The sequence below is a fragment of the Equus quagga genome, chromosome 2, assembly GCF_021613505.1.
Source record: "Equus quagga isolate Etosha38 chromosome 2, UCLA_HA_Equagga_1.0, whole genome shotgun sequence".
NCBI lineage: Eukaryota > Metazoa > Chordata > Mammalia > Perissodactyla > Equidae > Equus > Equus quagga.
In genome coordinates this window covers 77,074,595-77,096,216 of record NC_060268.1, presented here as the reverse complement: position 1 = coordinate 77,096,216, position 21,622 = coordinate 77,074,595, and the positions used below count along the sequence as shown (strand labels likewise).

Sequence of the window (21,622 nt, the reverse complement as noted above, 5' to 3'; positions counted from 1 at the left end):
TTAGCCAGGTGAATAAGCTTATCATCACCACTACCAGGTCACAATGACACGGTGTGCCCACTACTGTGGTGTAAATACACAAGATGCTTATCTGAATCTAAGTAGGAGGAAACTGTCAGACAAACCCAGACTGTGAGACACTCTAAGAAACAAAAGGCTCAGATTCTTCAAATATGTCAACATCACAAAAGACAAAAACAAAAGCAGGGCTTTGGTTTAGAATTAAAGAGATATAACCAAATTCACTGCATGAAACTTAACTGAATGCAAGTTAGGGGAAACGAGCCATGAAGAATATTTTGGGGACAATCAGAGGATCTGAATAGGGACGATATATTGGTTAATATTACTTTATCAATGTTAAATTCTACAGTGATAATGGTGTTATAGTTTTGAAGAAGCTAGCCCATGAACCTAGGAGATATATTCCAAAGTATGTCATGATGTCTACAATTTACTTTCAAACAATTCAGAGGAAAAGACTGCACACACACATACATGACCCACACGGATATGTATTTATGTATTGGTAAATCTGAATGAAGAATATATGTGTTCACTGTACTCTTTTTTCCATTTTCCTGTAGATTTATAGAAGTTTATCAAAATGAAAAGTAGGCAAAAAAAGAAATGAAAATGTTTGTTCAAAGAGTCATAAGGCAAAAGAATTGCCATGCTATGATATCAACTAAATGGAAACTATTTTTGGACAAAAACTAAGAAGAAACATTAAAAATGAAGCAATTAATATATCAAGATGAGAATTTTTCTTTTGTTTAAGTTACTCTTAGACTAGTTTGAAAATCAATCATGATAGCAACTGATGGCAACAGAGCAACTTAGTAAATTCACACTAGTATAAATCAAGTCACTTGTTGGTCATTCACTACAGTCACATTCTTCTTAAGAACAATGTTTCTTATTCTGAATACAAATTCTAATGCAAGATGAAATTCATTTCATAATTCTTTCTCAATGGACGTTAGGGGATAAATAAGGCTCTACCCCTGGCTTTAGTCCTGATTTCCAGGCAATCTGCTCCCCGGAACACTACAAGCTCTGTTTTCAGAGATATTGACTGCACTTGCCCCTCTGGCATGCTCACGAGGGACCCCATGAGCATGGGACTTACTTTTCAGACAGTGTGATGCTCTGGAGATGTGTGGCAGTCAGGCATCCGGGGTGATGCTGCACCATCCCTGCTGGAAATGGCCCATTGTTGCCCCCAGAAGAAGGTGTGAGACAACAGCCCCTGAGAACTCTGGAAAAGACAATAAGAACAAAAGAGAATGTTCACATTTATTAAAAGTGAGAATTAAAATTTCAATTTTAAGAATTAATTTTTTGTATTTTAAAATTTAAATGTTAATATTTCAAATTTAAAAATGATTTTTACCATTCAATATGAACTTGAAATGATCTTGACGGTGAATCCCAAGCCCCTGAATCTCCCTCCTCAACACATGCTCCCACCCTTTAATTTTTAAATAAACGCAGGCATCGGGAGGCAGGTCAGGGTACATGGGAAAAGTCTCTTTGGCGTAGACTCAGAGAAGTGACTGTGGGGACAGAAACCATGAGGAGCTCACGCGTTATGCTGATGTTCCAGGAGAGGTGCACAGTGCTCCCCAGCGGGGTTCATAAACCCAACCCTGACTTCCAACATTCCACAAGAATCTCAGGTGGTGTGGTACCTCGCGAATCTCAAAATGAGGAGCTGCTCATAATCCCCACCTGGACTGTGGTGTGGTCTGAGGGAATCTGGGAGGTCAGGGGGATAACCACCACTCCATCCTCGCAGGGTGCACTGTGCTCCATAGTAGCGGGAGGGAGTGTCATGAACAGCATCCTGAGTCTGGAGGATCCCTGTGGACTACACTGCAGTCCAGGTGGGTGCACTGTGCACCACACTAGGGCAGAGGAGTGTCATGAACAGCACCTTAACTCCTGAGAGCCACCTGTTTATCTGCAATGTGGGGTCTTTTTTTGCACGTGTCAGAACCCTAGGATGTTCCAGACCCCCAGCCAGCTTCCCCTTTCACACCTCCCACCTGGATGGATACATTGCATATCTTCATAAGCATAACTGCTTTACTTTCAACATTTCAATGCTAATGCGATTGCTCTCTCCTTTTAGTGGTTTGTATCTTTTATCAGTATAAAATAGTTTAGTTTCCTGTACATCCTCCCATCTTGAATTCTACTCTGCTACTTGTATAGTTGCTCCTCATTCTTTTTGTAATAGTGCTTGTTAAATTTTTGTCTATGCCTTTATATTTTCACCTTTTTAGGTCATTTTTTCAGCTATGTCTCATCTAATAACTTGGAGATAAAATTCAATCCTTTACTCAATTTTAGAGTATCTATCTTTTAAGTGGGAATTTAACCTGCTCCAGTTTTTCTTTTGGTGGAGGGATGGCTTTTTTATTTAGACCTTTACTCATCATCGTTTTTAGTGATTTCTACTTAAGTTTTCTTGTTGCTGTTGTTTTCCTTTACTGTCTCTAACTGACTTAATTTTTTTTTTACTTTTCCTGTAATATTTCTTAAAAGTTATATATATTATTTTTTCTTCTAGTATTTCCCTTAGATTTTTAACACACACATATTCATTTTTTTATCCAAAGTGAGCATTAACTAACATATATAACTTCTAAATTCCAAAGAGGATAAGACCGTCAGTTCAGTGTGAATCCCTTTCTGTGCTACGTGCTATCTTGTTGAAATCATTTAAAATATTCTAAATTACTTTTAATTTTCATGCTTCTCCTTTCTTAGGAATCATTTCTTACCAACTATCTTAGGATTCACAGCTATATTATTAACAATTATAACATGTGACTGTGTTTTACTGTTTGTCAATTAATCACAGATAATTTATATCTCTTGTTTCTCCTTTATTGAATTTTTTATTTTACTAGGGGGAGTTTTTGAGTAGTTCTTTGAGAATGGTTTCATAGACAATACATTTTTTCGAATTCTTGTCTAGAAATGGAAAGAGACCAAATACAAAAGAATGAAAATCAATAGCTAAAACAATCTTGACAAAGAAAAACAGAGTTGGAGGTCTCACGCTTCCTGAGTTCAAAGTTACTACAAAGCTATAGTAATCAAAACAGTGTGGTATGGGCATAAAGACAGACATATAGACCCATGGGATAGAACAGAGTCCAGAAATAAACTCTTGCATATATGGTCAATGATTTTCAACAACGGCACCAAGACCATTCAGTGGGAAAAGGACAGTCTTCTCAACTAATGGTGCTGGGAAAGCTGGATATCCACATGCAAAGGAATGAAATTGGACCCTTACCTTACACCATATATAAAAATTAACTCAAAATGGATCAAAGACCTAGATGTAAGGGCTAAAACTATAAAATTCTTAGAAGGAAACGTAGGGGAAAAGCTTCATAACATTGGACTTGGCAATGATTTCTTGAATATGATACTAAAAGCATAGGCAACAAAAGAAAAAATGGACTTCATCAAAATTAAAAACTTCTGTGCGTCAAAGGACACCATCACAGAGTGAAAAGGTAACCCACAGAATCGGAGAAAATATTTGCAAATCATATATCTGATAAGGGGTTAATATCCAGAATATACAAAGAAATCCAACAAATCAACAAAAAAACCAAAACAACCCAGTTCAAAAATGGGCAAAGGACTTCAATAGCCATTTCTCCAAAGAAGATAAACAAATGACTAATAAGCACACGAAAAGATGTTCAACATTAGAGAAATGCAAACCGAAACCACAATGAGATACTGCTTTGCACTTAAGATAGCTACTGTCACAACAACAGAAAATCACAACAGTTGGCGAGGATGTAGGGAAATTTGAACCCTTGTCCATTGCTGGTGGGAATGTAAAGTAGTGCAGCCTCTGTGGAAAACAATGTAGCGGTTCCTCAAAAAATTAAACATAGAATTACCATGTGATCCAGCAATTCCACTGCTGGGTATATACCCAAAAGAACTGAAAGCAGGTACTCAAAGAGATATTTGTACACCCATGTTCTTACCAGAATTATCCATAAAAGCCAAAAGGTGGAAGCAACCCAAGTGTCCGTCAACAGATGAATGGAGAAACAAAATAAGGTATAATTATATAATTAAATATTATTGTCTTAAAAAGTAAGGAAATTCTGACACATGTTACAATATAGATGAAACTTGAGGACATTATGCTAAGGACAAATATTAGATGATTCCACTCATATGAAGTATCTAGAGCAGTCAAATCCATAGGGACGGAAAGTAGAATGGTGGTTTCCAGGGCTGGGGAGAGAGGAATGGGGAGTTAGTGTTTAATGGGGGCAGAGTTTCAGTGGGGGAAGATGAAAAAGTTCTGGCGATGGATGGTGGTGATGGTTTCACAACCACGTAAATGTACTTAATACTAGTGAATGTATACTTAAAAACAATTAAAATAGTACATTTTGTGCATTTTGTGTCATGTATATTTTCTCACAATAAAATATTTTTAAAATAAACACACAAAAGAATTAGAATCAGATTGAAGATTTTCCATCGAGCACACAGCATTCAAGGAGAAACATATTTAAAGATACTGGGTAGGGGGTGCGTGGGGAGTAAAATTTGGAATCTAGGACTTTATGGGCAGCCAAATTACCTTTTAAGAGAGGAAGTGATACAGATTTTCAGACACACACAGGTTCAGAAAATTCACTGACCACAGACTCTTGAAAACATTTACAGAAAAAAATACTCAAAAAGAAATCCAACATGAAAAGGTGAGATATAAGAAGCAATGGTGAGTTAAAAGAAATGATAATATAGCATTTACTTGGATTATAATCAACTGATTGTTTTAAAAAAGTAAAGGTTAACAATAAAAGGACAAACGAGTTATCTTAGTCTAACATTAAAAATGGAAAATTTATAGTAATATTAATATTCAACAAAATAAAATTTGACATGTAAGGCTGTTTAACTTTATAAATTTACCACATTATAGATTAAAGAGAAAAATCAGAAGACATTTCAAAAGATTTGCATTGATATGATTCAACACCAATTCATGATAAAATATCTCTTAGGAAAGTAAGAATAGAAAAGTTCTTTAACTTGACATAGGATATCTTTTTTATTTTGAGGAAGATTAGTTCTGAGCTAACATCCACCACCAATCCTCTTCTTTTTGCTGAGGAAGATTGGCCCTGAGCTAACATCTGTGCCCATCTTCCTCTATTTTATATGTGGGCGCCTCTCATAGCATGGCTTGATAAGTGGTGTATAGGTCCACACCTGGGATCCGAACCAGCAAACCCCAGGTTGCTGAAGCAGAGCGTGCGAACTTAACTGCTATTGCACTGGGCTGGCCCCTATGGGATATCTTTTTAAAAATTACAACAAATACTACAAATAGTGGTGAAATGTTGAAAATGTTGAATGCCTTTCCTTTAAGATCAGGAATATGACTAAGGTGTTACCACCACTTGTCTTCAGCGCTCTCTTGGAGGTCTTAGCAAGTGCGATAAGGAAACATAAATAAGATATCTAATAATAAAGTAATAATTACAAAACTTTATAAAAATTATAAAGTATAATTATACAAATTTATTAAAAGATATTAAAGTAGATCTGAATAAGTGGAGAGATAAGTTGCAAGACTTATTACACCTCTACAGATTCAATATGATTGTATTCAATATCTTAGTGTGTGTGTGTGTGTGTGTGTGTAACTTGCAAGTTAATTCTAAAATTTATTTGTAAGCAAAGTCCAATGCATGTTGAGGAAAAAGAGCAAGGTGAAAGAAAGGCCCTACCGGATAAGAAGACTCATCCTACAGGGGCAGTAGTTAAGGCAGTGTGTTTCAGTACAGGATATACAAAGACAAGAGCAGAACAGAATAGAAAACCTAAGAAAGGACCATATATAATGGGCATTTGATATATGACAGATGATTTTGCAGATCTGCTGGAAAAGAACAGACTTTGCAATATATAATGCTAAGACAAGTGACTATGCAAGTCAAAATAATGAAATTGGACTCCACTTCAAACCATGTCAAAAAATACATTTCTAACGTACAGCTGAACTATACAAATTCTAAAAGAGAATACAGAAAATATTTTATGATTTTGAAGTGAGGAGGAATTTCTTAAACAAGACAAAGCAAGAACAGACCATAAAGGAAAGGATTGATAAATATGACTAAAATAAATTATAAACTATTTCTCATGGAAAGACACTTTAAAAAATGTGATTAGACAAGCCACACACTGGGAGAAGATATTTGCAACATATAACCAATTAAGAAATAGTACCCAGGGGCCGGCCCCGTGGCTGAATGGTTAAGTTCCCGTGCTCCACTTCACTTCCCAGGGTTCGGATCCTGGGTGCGGACATGGCACCACTCATTGGGCCATGTTGAGGCGGCATCCCACATGCCACAGCTGGAAGAACCCACAACTAGAATATGCAACTATGTACTGGGGGGATTTGGGGAGAAAAAAAAGCAGGGGAAAAAAAAAGAAGATTGGCAACACTTGTTAGCTCAGGTCCCAATCTTTAAAAAAAAAAAAAAAAAGAAATAGTACCCAGACTATTTAAAGAATTCCTAAGATTTAATAAGAAAAGACAAACAATTCAATGGAAAACTAGGCCAAAGAAATAAGTAGGAATTTTGCAGAAATAGAAGAATAAAAAAGTTATAGACATAGGAAAAAATTCTTAAAATCTCATTTTTAATCAAGGAAATGTAAATTAAAATCACAAAGTGATGATATTTTATATTTACCAGATTGGCAAAAATATTTTAAATGAAGAATACCATGTATGGGTAAGAATACCGAGAAAGGGAACTTTCTTTCTATGTTGGTGAAAGTTAAATGTGGTGCAACTGTTTGGGAAAACTGTCATGCCCCAGCGAAGCTGAAAACGCACTCAACCTCCATTCTGGTGACTCCACCACTTCCTTCACACAGGAGCACCGGGGCGGGCACAGCCCGCAGCAGCACTGCCCGCACTAGCATGGAAACCACTGGATGCTCATCAGTGGCAGAACGAGCACGTGAGTCAGGCCCAGTCACAGAATGGAATCTGCATTTTGGGAAAAAGGAGTGCCCAACAGCCAGTTCTAGGCATCAACATGCTGGATCTAAACCACGTTAAGGGGAAGAAGCAAGTCCCAGAAGAGTGCACACGATCCATTTATGTAAAGTGCGGATAACAGGCAGATGCAAACACTGCTTTGTTTGGCACTACAAGCATGAGTGATTTAGGAGAGCGGTGACCTCCATGCGTGCAGGTGCATCTATGACTTCTGGGGCACAGTCCTGTTCTTGGCCTGTGTCATGGGTCCATGGCTGTGTGTTTTATTCATAACTGTTCACGTAGTCTTTAGCGTACTTTTTTGTTCCTATGTTGTTGTTTACAATATAAAAGAGAGAGAAAGAAAACAGTTGTATGCATAACAAAAGATCCTAAAAAGTATTTAGGAAACAGTCTAATAAGAAAGGTATAGGAATCATCTAAAAGCCTATAAAACTTCACTGAAAAATATAAATGAAAACAGAATAAAGGGAGACTATGTTTCTGGACAGGTAGACAATACTGTGATATCAATGTGTCTCTAATTAATCTATAATATCACTAGAATCTCAACAAATTCCCAACAAGCTTAAAAAGCCACGTCTAAATTCCCTACGGAAGAAACATTGACATTAGAGAGAGTTTTGCCAAGTTTTAAAAAGGGGCTGACTTGCTTAGGGTGATGAACCTGTCAACATAAAACACCCAGGTTTCTGGGCAAACAAGTTTGTTTCTCAGTCTATCACCTGGTCTCGAGATGGAAGGGGAAGCTCCTGGATGCCAATCTGAGTCCCAGAGGTAGACATGCCAGCAGACAGCCTGAAGCCCGCAGGAGCCCAAGCAAGGAGATGAATCCACGTTGATGTGGAACTGATCAACCGTGCTCTCAAGCCAGGGAGAACACAAAGGAGATGACTATGCTTGTGGCGCTGGGCGGGGTAAAAAGTCTCCCGTGAGAATATTTCAGAATCAGGGGCTGTTTGTCCCTCAGGTTCAGTGCCCAACTTCATGCTAGCTGGTGGCATAGAAACCCCACTGCGGGTATGATGATTGCTATTTTCTACTGTAGCTGTCCTTTACTGAGCGCGTACTACACACGAGGTACCATGCTGAATGCTGCACATGATCTCTTTTAATCCCACAAGAACACCTAGAGGGAGTCTCCCATCCTACAGGGAACTTCGGGATCGGGGGATTCTCTCCCAGCTCTACTCAAGACGCAGCTCAAATACCATGTTCTTCACAAAGCTCCTCCAGGTCTCCCAGCGTCCTGTCCTTACACTGACCCATGAAGGAGAATTCTTGGCAGAGGGATATGTGCATGCAAAGACCCCAGAGGGGCACATCGTGCCTCCGCACATGGAACTTGGGGAGGCTTCAGCGTAGCTTCAGTGTAGACTGTGTCAGGAGGCAGGTGTGAAAAAAGACTGGGAGAGAACAAGAGACAGAGCATGGGAGGGCAGGACGGGAGGGTTTCTGCGGCAATGTTACAGAGGGCCCTGTCTCTGCAGACTGGGCAGCGGTGGGCGCTCTGAGACCAGCCAGGACTGAGACTTGAAAGGGTTTTGAGAGCTCGAAAGCAGCACCCTGGGGAGTGTCTTAGTCCCTGAAAACCTCATACAGGTCCTAAACCTGCAGGAGCATCAGCAGGAAAGCAAGGGAGAGGTGCTCAGCAGCCCTCATCCATCTGCCGAGGTCTGAAATCTTCACACCCTTCCTGCTCCACAGCAGAATCTGGACCTCACTTGCCTTTTCTCACCATCTATGTGAGGCCTGTGTGTGTCTGCACTGGGGCCTGCATCCTCCAAGGACTGCTCACTTACCCTGTGGCCAGGCCTGCACAGCTGCACTTCTCCTTCACCAGCACATTCCACCACTGTCGTTCCATCTGGGTGAGGGAGCGGCATGCCAACTGGGAGAGCCCACCAGGCAGCTCCAGAAGAGGAGACCTCAAAGAGGGGCTAGTTAGAGTGGCTCAGAAGGGTGGCTCCCACTTCAAAGCTGCTGGCCAAGGAACGTTCACCACCCAGGTGACACACAGGACACGAGGGGGTGATGGGGATCCCAGGGGCAGCAGCCTCCATGGCCCAGAAGGGGTGGGTGTCCCTGTGGCTGGGCCAGTGTGGAGGGCCTGGGGATAGGCGGCTACAGCACTTAGGAGCAAATGCAGCCAGGAGAAGAGAAGGGAGAGGAAGGAGGAGTGGAAGCGTTGTTACTGGGTAAAAGGGGCAAGGAGAGAAAGAACTGTGGTCCCTCATGGTCACAGCTTTGGGCAGACTCCATTTGCTCCTTTTCTGAGGACTGCAATTTCTGATTGTGTTGAGGTTTCCCAAGAGGAAGAGGGTGCCAGCTGCCTTCCCAGCCTCCTGACCCTACTGCCAATCTCACTCCTCAGCTCCAAGACAGATGATCCTTTTTCTTTTACCTTCTACATGCTTTAAATTGCCTCAGCGCAATCAACACTTAACCTTCACACCAACCCTAGGGCCCAGTGGCTGGTCAAAGTGACCCAGGATTTCATGGTGGACTCCTCCCCTTTGTCCTGCCTGCTTCCCAAGGCAACTCCTCACACCCTTCGAGCTTAATGTGCTCCCTCCTCTGAGAGGCCTCCCTTGAGCACCCTTTGTAAAGGATGTTCCCCCACCTTTATCATCAATCACTCACCCTTTCTATTTTCTGGGGATAGACTGCAAGGGCCTTGTTTATCTCTTCACTCATATGTGATTCAGGGAATATCGTTAGGCTGGATGTCCCATGCGGGCTGTGACCAAAGTGTTCCTGAGACCATGGGACAATGCACAGAGGCCAGAGGGTCTGCTCCAGGCAGGGCTCTTTCCAGAATGCCAGATTGCTTTCCCAGTTGGCTCTGCCAGGTTGGAGGACATCATGGCAACACACAGGTTGTTCTCTGTAGGATGTGAACTGACCTCTAGGCTCTGCAAAACTACTGCGCCCCACTGTTCACGCCCCACCAGGCTCACGAAGCTGCCACTGATCAACCTTCCCTCGATAATCTCCCTTTGCTTTAACATTCTAAAGCATTTCCAGTGGGTGCATCCCAATTTCACATCACACTATTACCTTGAAATTTCCTCTACTTTTTTCATAGGTCCAAGTCTTGCTTTTCCAACTCCATCTGCCATCAGTGCCAGAGTCTCATCCCTGCACAACAACCTCCGGTGTACAGAGGGTATTCAGTAAACAACAAGGAAGAAAATGCCCAATGAGATCTGTCAGCTTTCTTTACTCTCTTCTCACTCCAGCTGAAGCCACTCTGCTCCCACCAAACTGGCTGTCAAAGCTAGTGATGTTGGTGCTGCTGCCAGGCAACCATACTCGCCTGCATTTCCCCAACACTGCCTTCCTGAAGTGCCGCAGCACCCCATCTTACGGCCCAGAACACAGGTTAGGGAGCTTGCCCAGGACTACACAGCAAAGTGCCCAGCCTGGCCTCTGGTCATTTCACTCGCTCTGTTCCTGCCTGCCTGTCTGCCACCTCTGGGGCACTTTTTTTTTTTTTTTCTTTTTGAAGGTGGCAATATACAAATACTTTCTTAGCAAAAGGAATAAACAAGTACAGCCTGGGAAAAAGAGGGGATCCTCCTCTCCCATGAGGGCATCATCAGACCTGTAAAGGAAGAGTGAATTAGCACCGTACGCAGAGTAGATCTCAGGATCTCAGACGGGTTGGAATCAGACAAAAGTGACCGATGTCCGGGCAGGTTAACCTGTTAGACATTTAACTCCTTATACTCATCTGAGTCACCAGGAACTGGACAGGAGTGAAGCCATGGGACATGCAGCACTGCTCCACCTTGGAAAACGGCACTCGGGCCCTCTGAGATCAACTCACGGACACTGGCAAACATCCCATCTGCTGGTCTCTGGGTCCTGGTTGTTTGGCCCTTGTCATCAAGAAGTGAGTCTGCAGCCCGACTGCTTCCTTCCTGTCTTAGTCCGGGAGCAGGACAGGGCCTACAAAGGAAAATGCCTGAGTGTCTTCCTCCTCCTCCTTGAAAGTAGGAGGACTCCTTTTATTCTCTGGTGCTCCCAAGAGTTCAACAGGAGGGGAGCTGGGGCGCACGGCTCATCCAGCCTCCCACTGGCGGGGGGAGCCCAGGGGCAATGCTTGAACAGGAACAGATGGCACAGCTCCTGAGGCAGGATGTGACAGAGCAGAAGATGGGCACAGAGCCAGATGCCGTGGGATCCAATCCCCAGATTGTCCCGCATTAGCTCTGTGACTGCAGGAGAGTTTCTTGACTTCTCTGTGCTTCAGTTTCCTCATTTGAAAATGAGGATAATAATAAGACCTACCTCACAGGGTAGCTCTGAAGATTAAAGGGCTTAAAGCAGAACTCTTGACGCATCCTCATTCGCTCTCCTCTCTCACCGGCAGTGGGACACAGGCCTGACTGTCGACTCCTCCCAGGTTGGGAGGGCACAGGCACCTGTCCTTTGGCTCCCTCCTACCACCTCTCTTGTGATGCCCGACTGGCTTCCTGGGCAGCTCTTCCCACCAGCTGGGAGAGCTCACCAGCCTCTCATCATCCAAGCCCTTCAGCCCCCAGTGGCTCCCCTCACCTGGGTCGGGAGTGGGACTGGGTGTCTGGGCCAGCAGGGGCAGTCCCCTTGCCCTCTCCCTCTCCCCAACCCCAATCTTGGGGTAGAGGGGTGGGTGAACAGTGAACTCATTGAGCATGATGCAAATTAAAGTCAAGAACCCTGGTGGCTCGAGATTCCCAGCAGCAAGCACCTCTCTCTAGGGAATTCAAGCAGCCTCCCCTCATGAGCAGAGGCTGCTGTGTCCGACATCCCTCTTCAGACTGTGGGGTTAGTGCTGAAGGTACTTGTCATAACACATCACAACCTTACTGGATGCGCTGAGCTCTGGCTACATTAATATCCTCCAACTACTAGTTCAAAGGTAAATTAGGGTCCAAGTGGCACTAACTGGGCAGTGGGCTAGGCCAGGTCAGGGGTAAGTGAGCCTGGGAGTGGGCGGAGGCCCAGGCATGAATGGGCAGCATCGGTCTCTCTTCTTCTAGGGGCAGAGAAAGTCCACTCATCGGCAGGACGCTGATCCAGAGGGGGCAGGAGCCATCACTGCACTGCCCTCTACTCAAGTCGGAGCACGGCAATCAGGCGGGCGGTCCTGGGGAGCCTGGACAGGCGACGGAACTGCCAGGTAGGGACCCTGACTTGGAAGGGCTAGTGGCAGCACGGCCTGGAAGCAGCCCTGACTCGATGTTGAGCCATCCTCTCAAGGCTGTTCTGATGTTTGGAGTCCCCTAGCCAGGCCAGCCATGGCTGGGAGGGTTCTGCAGGACTAGGCTTTGCCTCCATGGGGCCACAAAGACCCAGTGTCTGTGGTTTTATGGTCCCTGGGGCCATCAAAGGCTAGAGTTTGAGAAGAAATAGACCTAGAGCTGCTTGAAATGGGAGAGACTTCTGTTTGACGTTGAAGCAGGAAAGGACTTGATACTTGAGTGTATCCTATATACCAGCCATGCTGCATATGCTCCATCCTTACATTTCCAACAATCTTGTGTAACAGGGACTAGCATGGCTACTTTAAAGACAACCTCTCCTAGGCCCAGAGGAGTCAAGTGACCTGCCTAGAGCTACACAGCAGTAAGTCACCTAGAATCTGAATGGCAAAGTAAAAGCTCTGCTTTGACATTATGCCACTTTTCAAAATGCTCTGAGATGCTAATGATGCTTTATCTCTGCTTTCTGATGGCTGTAGTCGCCTTATTTCCCTGTTCCTGGAGCTCCAGCAGGAGACATACCTTCCCTAATAACCAGGCCCATAGTCCTTTTATTGCTGCTCAGAAGAAGGCTTCACCTGCTGCCACCCCAACAGCAGCCAAGCGTTCTTCTCTCCTAACCTCTCCCTCCCCCACCAGGGATCTTTTCTATTTACAAATGGGTGCAATAATGCTATGACAATTACATCTCTTATTGAGGATGAATTTTTTTTTTCACGTCAGGAATGAAAACGGTCCATTATTCTCCAGTTCTCTGTTAAACGGGGGAGTTATCACATCAAAGCTAAGCAGCTGACTCACTCTTAACACCCTGGCATTCATCAGCCTTTGGTACCTTTAACTTACATTCTTTCCCTAGTATCATGACCTGCTGAAACTTCTGCTAGGAGATAGACAAAAGGGGTGACCAGCCTCCCCGTGGTGACTGTCCTGGGGAGGCTCCTCCTTCAGGCCCCTGTCCTACCACCCTGCCTCTCTGCTTCCAGATGGCCCAACTCACCCCACACTGAGCAGGGCTCTCAAAGTAGGGTGCCTGGACCACAGCATCAGCAGTGCCTGGAGACATGTTAGAAATGAAAGCTCTCAGTCTCTGCCTAGGCCTGCTGAATCACAACCCCAGGGGTGCTGCCCAGCACAACCCTCCAGGTGGAGAAGCACTGAGCGATAGGCTACAGAGAGCCTCGGCCTGGCCTCCATGACAGCCCATCCTCTCCCTCTTTACATGTACTCTCAGGAGCTCATTCATTCTTATTTCCCAAGAGACCCACCTTCTGCATTATCCCTTGCCCCCCAATACCTGAAAGCTCCTCTGCTCTGCTAGTTTTTTCTCCCAGCTTATTTCAAACATAGCCAGGGGGATTTTTCCTGAAAAGCCATCTTTTACTTGATCTCCTATCTCATAAAGACAACCCCCTTTTCTTTCCTTCTAGCTGAGTCACCTTGGCAACTTACTTTTCCTTTTTGAGCATCATATTCTCCTTTTTAAAAATAGGAGTAATAGTACCTATTAAACAGGATGGTTGTAAGGGCCTAATGATATAACATCAATAGAGGGGATGTGCTGCGATGGTTAATTCCAGCAGGCCTGCAATTAGCTGAGCTGTTCTGCTGAAGTAAGAGGCGTATCTGGTCACAGTATGAAATGCAATGACTAATACTGCTGTTTTCCACCATGGGTCCAAGGTGAATTTCTGGGTGGGTTATGCTAGTTTTTCATCATTGTTTATTGATAGCAGTGAGAGTGATGGTTTGCACCTGGATTCAGTGCTGGTGAGGGGCCTTTGATATTGGGGCTGGACTCGCAGCAATAATGCTACATGACTGAAAGGGTATAAGAAGGCCCTGCTGAGACTCCATTTGGGCTGCCTAGTTCTGAGGTGTTCCTTGCACAGGCTGGTGGTTCTGAGAGAGAAAGTACATCTGGTATACCTCTGCAGAAGGAGGCCAATTGGAGGGATCCTGTGTAAACCTCAGCCTCTCCAGACCCCTTGCTGATAGGCAGCCTTTAGCTACAATGCAAGTCCTCACCTTCACATTTGTTGCTATATCATGTCCGTTCTCAGCAATAAACTGTAGACTCATAAGCATCACCATTCGGGGCCCTGTGAATCTTCTTTAGCAATAGAACCCTGTCTGGCTGCCATTGTTTAGTGTAAATGACATTACGGTTATTTTTTCTTCCGCACCATTATCAAACACAATTCCTTGTTGTACTGCTCATGAGACTTGTGGTCCACTTCTCTCTTTATCACTTACTCCATTCTATGTACTCCACTATCTCCCACCCAAATCTGGATCCTGTCCCTACCTCCTGACTGAAACCATGGTCACAAATGTCATCAAGTGACTGACTTTTCAGCTCTTAGTTAACATATCTGGTCACAGTCGCCATCCTGAACTCTTCTTTATACCTGGCACCATCGTCCTTCATGATCTGATTACTCATCATCTCCCTACCACTTCAGCTTGTCTCATTGATACCTTTTTCCAACAAACTATGGATAGTCTCCCAAATCTGTCCTTGGCTCAGCTCTTTCTTTCAGACAACTGATCATAGTCATTAAATGTTAACAATCACCTCTATTCAGCAGACTCTTAAGTCTCTCTTTCTAGTCTTGTTCTTTTTTCTATCCTTCAATCCACAACTCTCTGATGCTATGTGCACCTGTACATCTCACTGGTACCTCAAAGCCATCAGAACCTATCTTTCCTGTAAAACTTGCCTATTCACTAAGGCAATCAAGATTTAAAAATTGGATTCTACCTTGACTTCACACTCTCCATCCCAATGGGTCCTTTAGGTGTTTCTCTTTCTCTGTGAGTCAGTCTTTTTGTCTTCCTCTGTCTCTCTCTCCCCTCCCCTTTTCTCCCCAACCCAGGCAATCATAAAGTCCTGACACTGATAGAGAATGGTCTTCCTCTGTTTTCCCTGTCTATTCTCTTGATGCCACCATCACTGCGCCACCTGGCTTCATGCAGTGGTATAATGCGATGGCTTGGAGACTTTTCTCTGAGACCTTACACCTGGCCCACTTGAAGGTAGAATGAGGAAGAGGATATCTGCATCACAGTCTAAAAGCATCTCCCACAAGATACTTATTAAGATACAAACAGTAACCTTGCACTAGAGAAACTTGGCAGATACAACCTTCTTCAAGTGATCAAGGATAATGTAATGGACTAAATGTTTGTATCCAACCCCCCCCCCCCCCCCAAATCATATGTTGAAACTCTAAAACCCCAGTGTGATGGTATTAGGAGGTGAGGCCTTTGCAAGGTGGTTAGGTCACAAGGGTGGAGCTCTCATGAATGAGATTAGTGCCCTTATGAAAGAGACCCCAGAGAGCTCTCTCACCCTCTTTCCACTTTGTGAAGATACAAGGAGAAGGTGGCAGTCTGCAATATCTCTCATGAATACATATGCAAAAATCCTTAACGAATATTAGCCAGTAGCATTCAGTACATATAAAAATAATTATACACCATGACCAAGCAGGGTTTATTTCAGAGATGCAATGCTGATTCAGTATTCAAAAATCAATTAGTGTAATCCACCATATTAACAGACTAAGAAGAAAAACCACATGATCATATCAATTGATGCATTAAAAAACGTTGACAAAATTCAACACCCCTTCATGAAAAAAATTCTCAGAGGAATAGGAATAAATGAGAACTTCCTTAACTTAATAAAGAACATCTATAGAAACTACAGCTAACGTTTTACTTAATGGTGAAAGTCAGAATGCTTTCCTCCTAATATAGGGAACAGGGCAATGATGTCTGCTCTCATCACTCTTCTTCAATATAGTGCTGGATATTCTAGCCAAGGCAATAAGGTAAGAGAAGGAGATAAACGGCACACAGATTGGAAGGAAAGAAATAAAACTGTTGCTATTTCTAGGTGACATGATGTTCTATGTAGAAAACCCCAAGGAATCTACAAAAACTCTTAGAACTAATAAGCGTTATAGCAAGGTCCCATGATACAAGATCAACACACAAACATTTTTTGTATTTCTCTGTTATGAATGAAGATGTGGACACTGAAATTAAAAATACAATATTATTTAAAATTGCTCATTAAGAAATGAATACTTAGTTGTAAATCTTACTAAACATGTACAGGACTTGTATTCTCAACACTACAAAACAAGGATGAAATAAAGCAAAGATCTAAATGAACGGAGAAACATTATGTGTTCGTGAATTTGAAGACTCAACATACTAAAGTTGTTGATATTCCTCAAATTGACATACAGATTTAGTGCAATTCCTGTCAAAATCCAGCAGTTTTTTTATAGATATAGACAAGATTACTGCAATATTTATATGGAAAGTTAAATAGTTAAAACAATTTTGAAAAGAATAAAGTTGGAGGAATCAATTTACTTGAAATTAAGGTTTACCATATAGGTACAGTAATTAAGACTCTGTGGTATTGGTGGAGGACGAGACACATAGATCAATAGAAAAGAATAGAGAGCCCAGAAATAGAAGCACACAAATATGCCCAACTGATTTTTATCGTGGACAATAGAACACCCAGTAGTTATTCTTTCCCTTCCTACCAGACTTGCTCTAGAGTCAGGAAATTACTCCCTCTAGACCTTCCTTGCTCTGGCCAAGAACCCTTCAGACGTGATCTGGCCCACAGGACAGAGAAGCGCAAAGCCTTGATTAGTTGGACCCATCTGTCCCATTCCAATTTACTGTGGCTTCAGAAACTCACATGAAGTTACTGGTTACATGACGGCTCTTGCTTCCCACTTAAACAGCTGTTCTTTGTTTGCTTCTTTGCCTTTATCTTTCCATCTAAACTCACCATTCTGTAGTCATCAGCACTAAATTTTATTGGGTTAGATTCAGCACACCAGTACTCCTGCCTATCAGAACTCACTTGGATTCCCTTTGGCTCCAGTCACCTGCCTAACCAGGCATATTTGCCAATCCCTGTCCTATAGCATTTATAAAATGGCTAGACAGGAAGGAAGACAGCCTCATGGCAAACCACTAAAGACTCATTTCTAGGCTTAACTAAATGACTAATAGATAATGTGTTATTTGGTTATGGTAGTCAACAATGGTGAATTCTATCTCATTAAACTCATCAAGGCTACAGCTTTCCATCATTACCATTTATAAGAATTTATAAGAACAGTGTTATAGCTTAAAGAGCCCTTAGAAATAACCTAAAATCCAACACCTTCATTTTACAAATGGAAAGCTTGGACTCAGAAGTGAAGTGACTTCTCCAAGATTAACAACAGGTAAGTGACAGTTTAGGGATTTGAACCCAAATCTTCTGATTCAAATGCAGTTTTTTTGTTTGTTGCATGTGTATGTTTTTATTTAACCATTATGTTATGCTACCTCTTTATTAAATGTACTGCACAAATTCAGATGTATGATGTCTCAAGTATTCCCCTACAAAAGCTCTCACCAGTGAGAAAATGAGGGAAGACCTATGCTGGTCTCTAGTAACACCATTTCAAGTTGTGACTGCTCACAGGATCCACTCCTTTCTTCCAGTCATCTGTACCAGAATGTTATGCAATGTGGACATTACTGCCATAATTTGCAGAATCAAATTTCTATTCCTTCTCTTAAAACTCCTAAAGAGTGTTTATGAAGAATCTAAAAAAACCTGAACTCATAGATACAGAGAACAGATTGGTGGTTGCTAAAGGCAGGGGTTGGGGGTGAGTGAAACAGCTGAAGGTGGTCAAAAGGTACAAACCTCCAGTTATAAGACAAATAAGGTCCTGGGGTGTAATGTGCGGCATGGTGACTATAGTTAATAATACTGTATTGTATATTTGAAAGTGCTAAGACAGTAGATCTTAAACGTTCTTATCACAAGAAAAAAATTGTAACTATGTAAGGTGATTGATGTTAAGTTTTTGGCAATAATTTCTCAATATATATGTGTACCAAATCATCACGTTGTACACCTAAAACTAATACAACGTTACATGTCAATTATACCTCAATAAGCATGGTAACAAAGTGTTTATGAAAACTGTTGGGATACTATCAAAGAAAAATCTCCTGGATATGTTATTGATTTTACATATGAATTTTGCCAAACATCTGTAATCAGCACCTGGTCCTTGGGACATTGTACTCCACCTTCTATCTACAAATATAAATGGTGTGGGGATGGGCCTACTAATGTTCTTCCTGTTTTATACTAAATGGTGCTGACAATTTATTAAATGTTGTTTTCCCACTGTATTATTTGTGAGAGCACAAGGTCTGGTTTGCCATATGGCACCCAATTGATTCATCCTGAGAGTTGGTACCATGGTATGCCACGCGTCTTTCATGTCAAATTTCTATTCAAGATATTATGGAATGTGTTTTCCACTTTTGAAAAAACATAATTTCAAGAAATTGTGGCTTCTGTTTAAAAATTCTAAGTTCTGAATAAATGATAGTACACGCATAAAGTGAAACAGAGAGAGATACCGGAGTTACATTTTTAAAGATTTACATGCCATGGAGAAACACTGAAGAAGTAAAAACAAAATCAAGAGAAAAACCATATATATGGCATTTCCTCAAGAATGTAAAAGTGCTTATGTAAAAGATCAAAAGAAAATATGCTGAAGTATTATTATGTAGCCAAATCTGCCAATCGATTTCTTTATCATTCTGGACTTAAGAAGGCCTCCCTGGATAGTCTTCTAAACTTTCTCCTAATATCTGTATCGTCTGAATTTTTACCTTACATTTAGATTTAAAAACCATCTGGAATTTACTCATCTACATGGCATATTGATGGCATCCAATTCTATTTTCTTCCACCATCATTGATCAGGATAAGATATTCATTAAATATGCCATCTTTTCCCACTGAGTTAAAATACATCTATGCTTCAATCTGTTTGTAAAATCTCTACTCTCAGTGATTTTTATTCTTTTCATTTTGGTGCCAATGCACTAGAATAGATAAGTGATGCTTTTAGCATATGTCACAAGTCCCCTTATATTCTTTATCAAGCATTTCTTGGTGATATTTGTGAGTTTGGGCTCAGTTAAAACAAAAACCTAGGGTACTGATTAAAACTGTGTGTTTAACTTATATATAGTCATGTGCTACATAACGATGTTTCAGTCAATGATGGACCACATGTATGATGGTGGTCCCATAGATTAGTACCATATAGCCTAGGTGTGTAGGAAGCTATACCATCCAGGTTTGTGTAAGCAGTCTATGATGTTTGCACAACAATGAAATTGCCTAATGATACATTTCTCAGAATGTGTTCCCGTCGTTAAGCGATGCATGTTTATATTAATTTCCAAGGGACTGATGTCTTCAAATTTAGTTTCCCCACCCATGATCATAATATCTCTCTCCATTATTTAGATTTTTAAGTCCTTTGTTAAAAATTCATACTTCTTATACTTCTTGCTTGTGGTATGCATTCCTACAGTAAAATAGAATGAGATATACACAAAGTTAAGAAGAGACTGGGTGAAATTATTTGCAACACGCTTGACCAAAAATTAGACTTCCTAATGTACAAAGAGCTTACACAGTTGACAAAGAACAACAGTCACAGATGAAAATGAGTAAAAGTCCTTCTTGTAAAAGAGGTTTTGGGGATAGCTGATAAGGCTTTGATAGAATGCACTGCCTATCACACTTCACAAGCAGTCAAGGAAATGCAAAGCAAAAATAAAAAAATAAGAAAAACAAAAAAAACTACTTTTGTTTTTTAATCTGATGATATTTTCAAAACTCAAAAAGAATACCTCACATCCAGTGGTGGTGGAGATGTGCCCCTCACACACTAGGGGTGGGAATGTGAACTGAGAAAGGATGTGCCAGCATACACTAAACATTAAAATGTACATGCCCTTTGAATCACAGTTTTAAGATTTTATCCCACAAAAGTTGAGTTCTAGTATAGAAAAATGTATATATAACAGCCTCCCCCCGTGACACAGAATTATTCGCAATAGCAAAAGTCTGAACATCATCCATAGGGGAGGAGAACGGTGGGAGAAATTTTGGTGCAGCCACATTATATTGTAATGAGCATTCCATCTTGAATGTTTACATCTTTCTTCCTTAAATTATGTTTCAGCTTTCCCTTTTAAGGCTGACTTACACTCAGAATCAAAGCGGTCACTGATCAGCTCTGAGTCTCAATGTTGGCTTCTCTTAACCTCCTTTATAAGATTATAGTCTTGAAACTCAGGCTTAGTGGTAATAAAAAAGCAAGTAAGCAATTTTCTGAATCCCAGTAGTAGAACTTTTCAAGGCTTTTTGAGGGAGACCTAGATTCTCTGACTAGATCAGAGAACTTTTACTATCTGCCAGGGAGACACCTCAAGACTTCATGATCAAGAAATGGGAAGCCCACTATTTGCAGTGACTCTGGCAGAGAGAAAGTTGGGGAAGGAGAAATGAGAGATGCAGGTGTCCTGTGCTCTTTTTGGGCCAAAGGATGAGGTCGAGAAGAAGGTCAAGTAAGTTGATGGAGGATGTAAAAGTAGTAGTGGAATGAATTGCACTCTGATCCTCTCTGGGATTTGGGGAGGAGACCCATCAGAATCTAAGTGAAATGCAGCAGTATAAGGGGGTAATGCAGAAAGGCATTCAGGAGAGGGAGAGGGAGGGGACGGGGCAGGGGAAGATGGAGAGAGAGAGAGAGAGGAGACAGAGGGACAGAGAGAGAGAACGTATTCACATATGAGTATGGATTGATTGTGTAACAAAAACAAGGAATAAAAATATTATCAGTCATAAGTTTTGAGTGACAGGATTATAGATAATTGTTTGTTTGTTGTTCGTGTTTGTTCTTTTACATGCTTTCTGAATTTTCCCTAATAGTCACATATCACTTTTCTAATTGGAAGAACATAGATATTCAACAAAAAAAGGCACTAAGGAATTTAAATCCTTTTGCTATTCATCACAAAAAAGTTTTTTTTTTTTTCCAGCAAGGCTACAATCACAACCAGCGGAATGACGATGAACCTAAAGCCACAGCAGCACATGTGCCCAAGGCACATGTCTTGAAACAGTAGTGCCTGCAAATGAGGTACCAGAACTTGAATTATTAAGGCATAGTGCTATGGGAAGATATGCCTGCAAAATGGGACCTGGTTCTCAGAGAACTTGATTCTCACCACAGCAGGAGGCAGGGCTGCCCCCTTCCACCATCCACGGTGTCCATGGAGTGGCCTCCAGCACTGTGTGGAGGTGCATAGACATGAGAGCAAAACCTGGAGAGATGGGGCGGGCAGGAACTGGAAGGAAAAATTTGAGGAC

General features: G+C 41.8%; 1 protein-coding gene across 1 annotated transcript in view; it reads right to left on the bottom strand.

Annotated features, from left to right (window-relative positions):
• Positions 1-21,622, bottom strand: part of OTUD7A (OTU deubiquitinase 7A) — a 383,700-nt gene that overhangs the window by 213,993 nt on the left and 148,085 nt on the right. Inside the window, exon 2 of the mRNA XM_046652767.1 lies at positions 1,133-1,261. The gene's annotated coding sequence lies outside the window, so the exon portion shown is untranslated. The remainder of the gene's footprint in view (positions 1-1,132; positions 1,262-21,622) is intronic.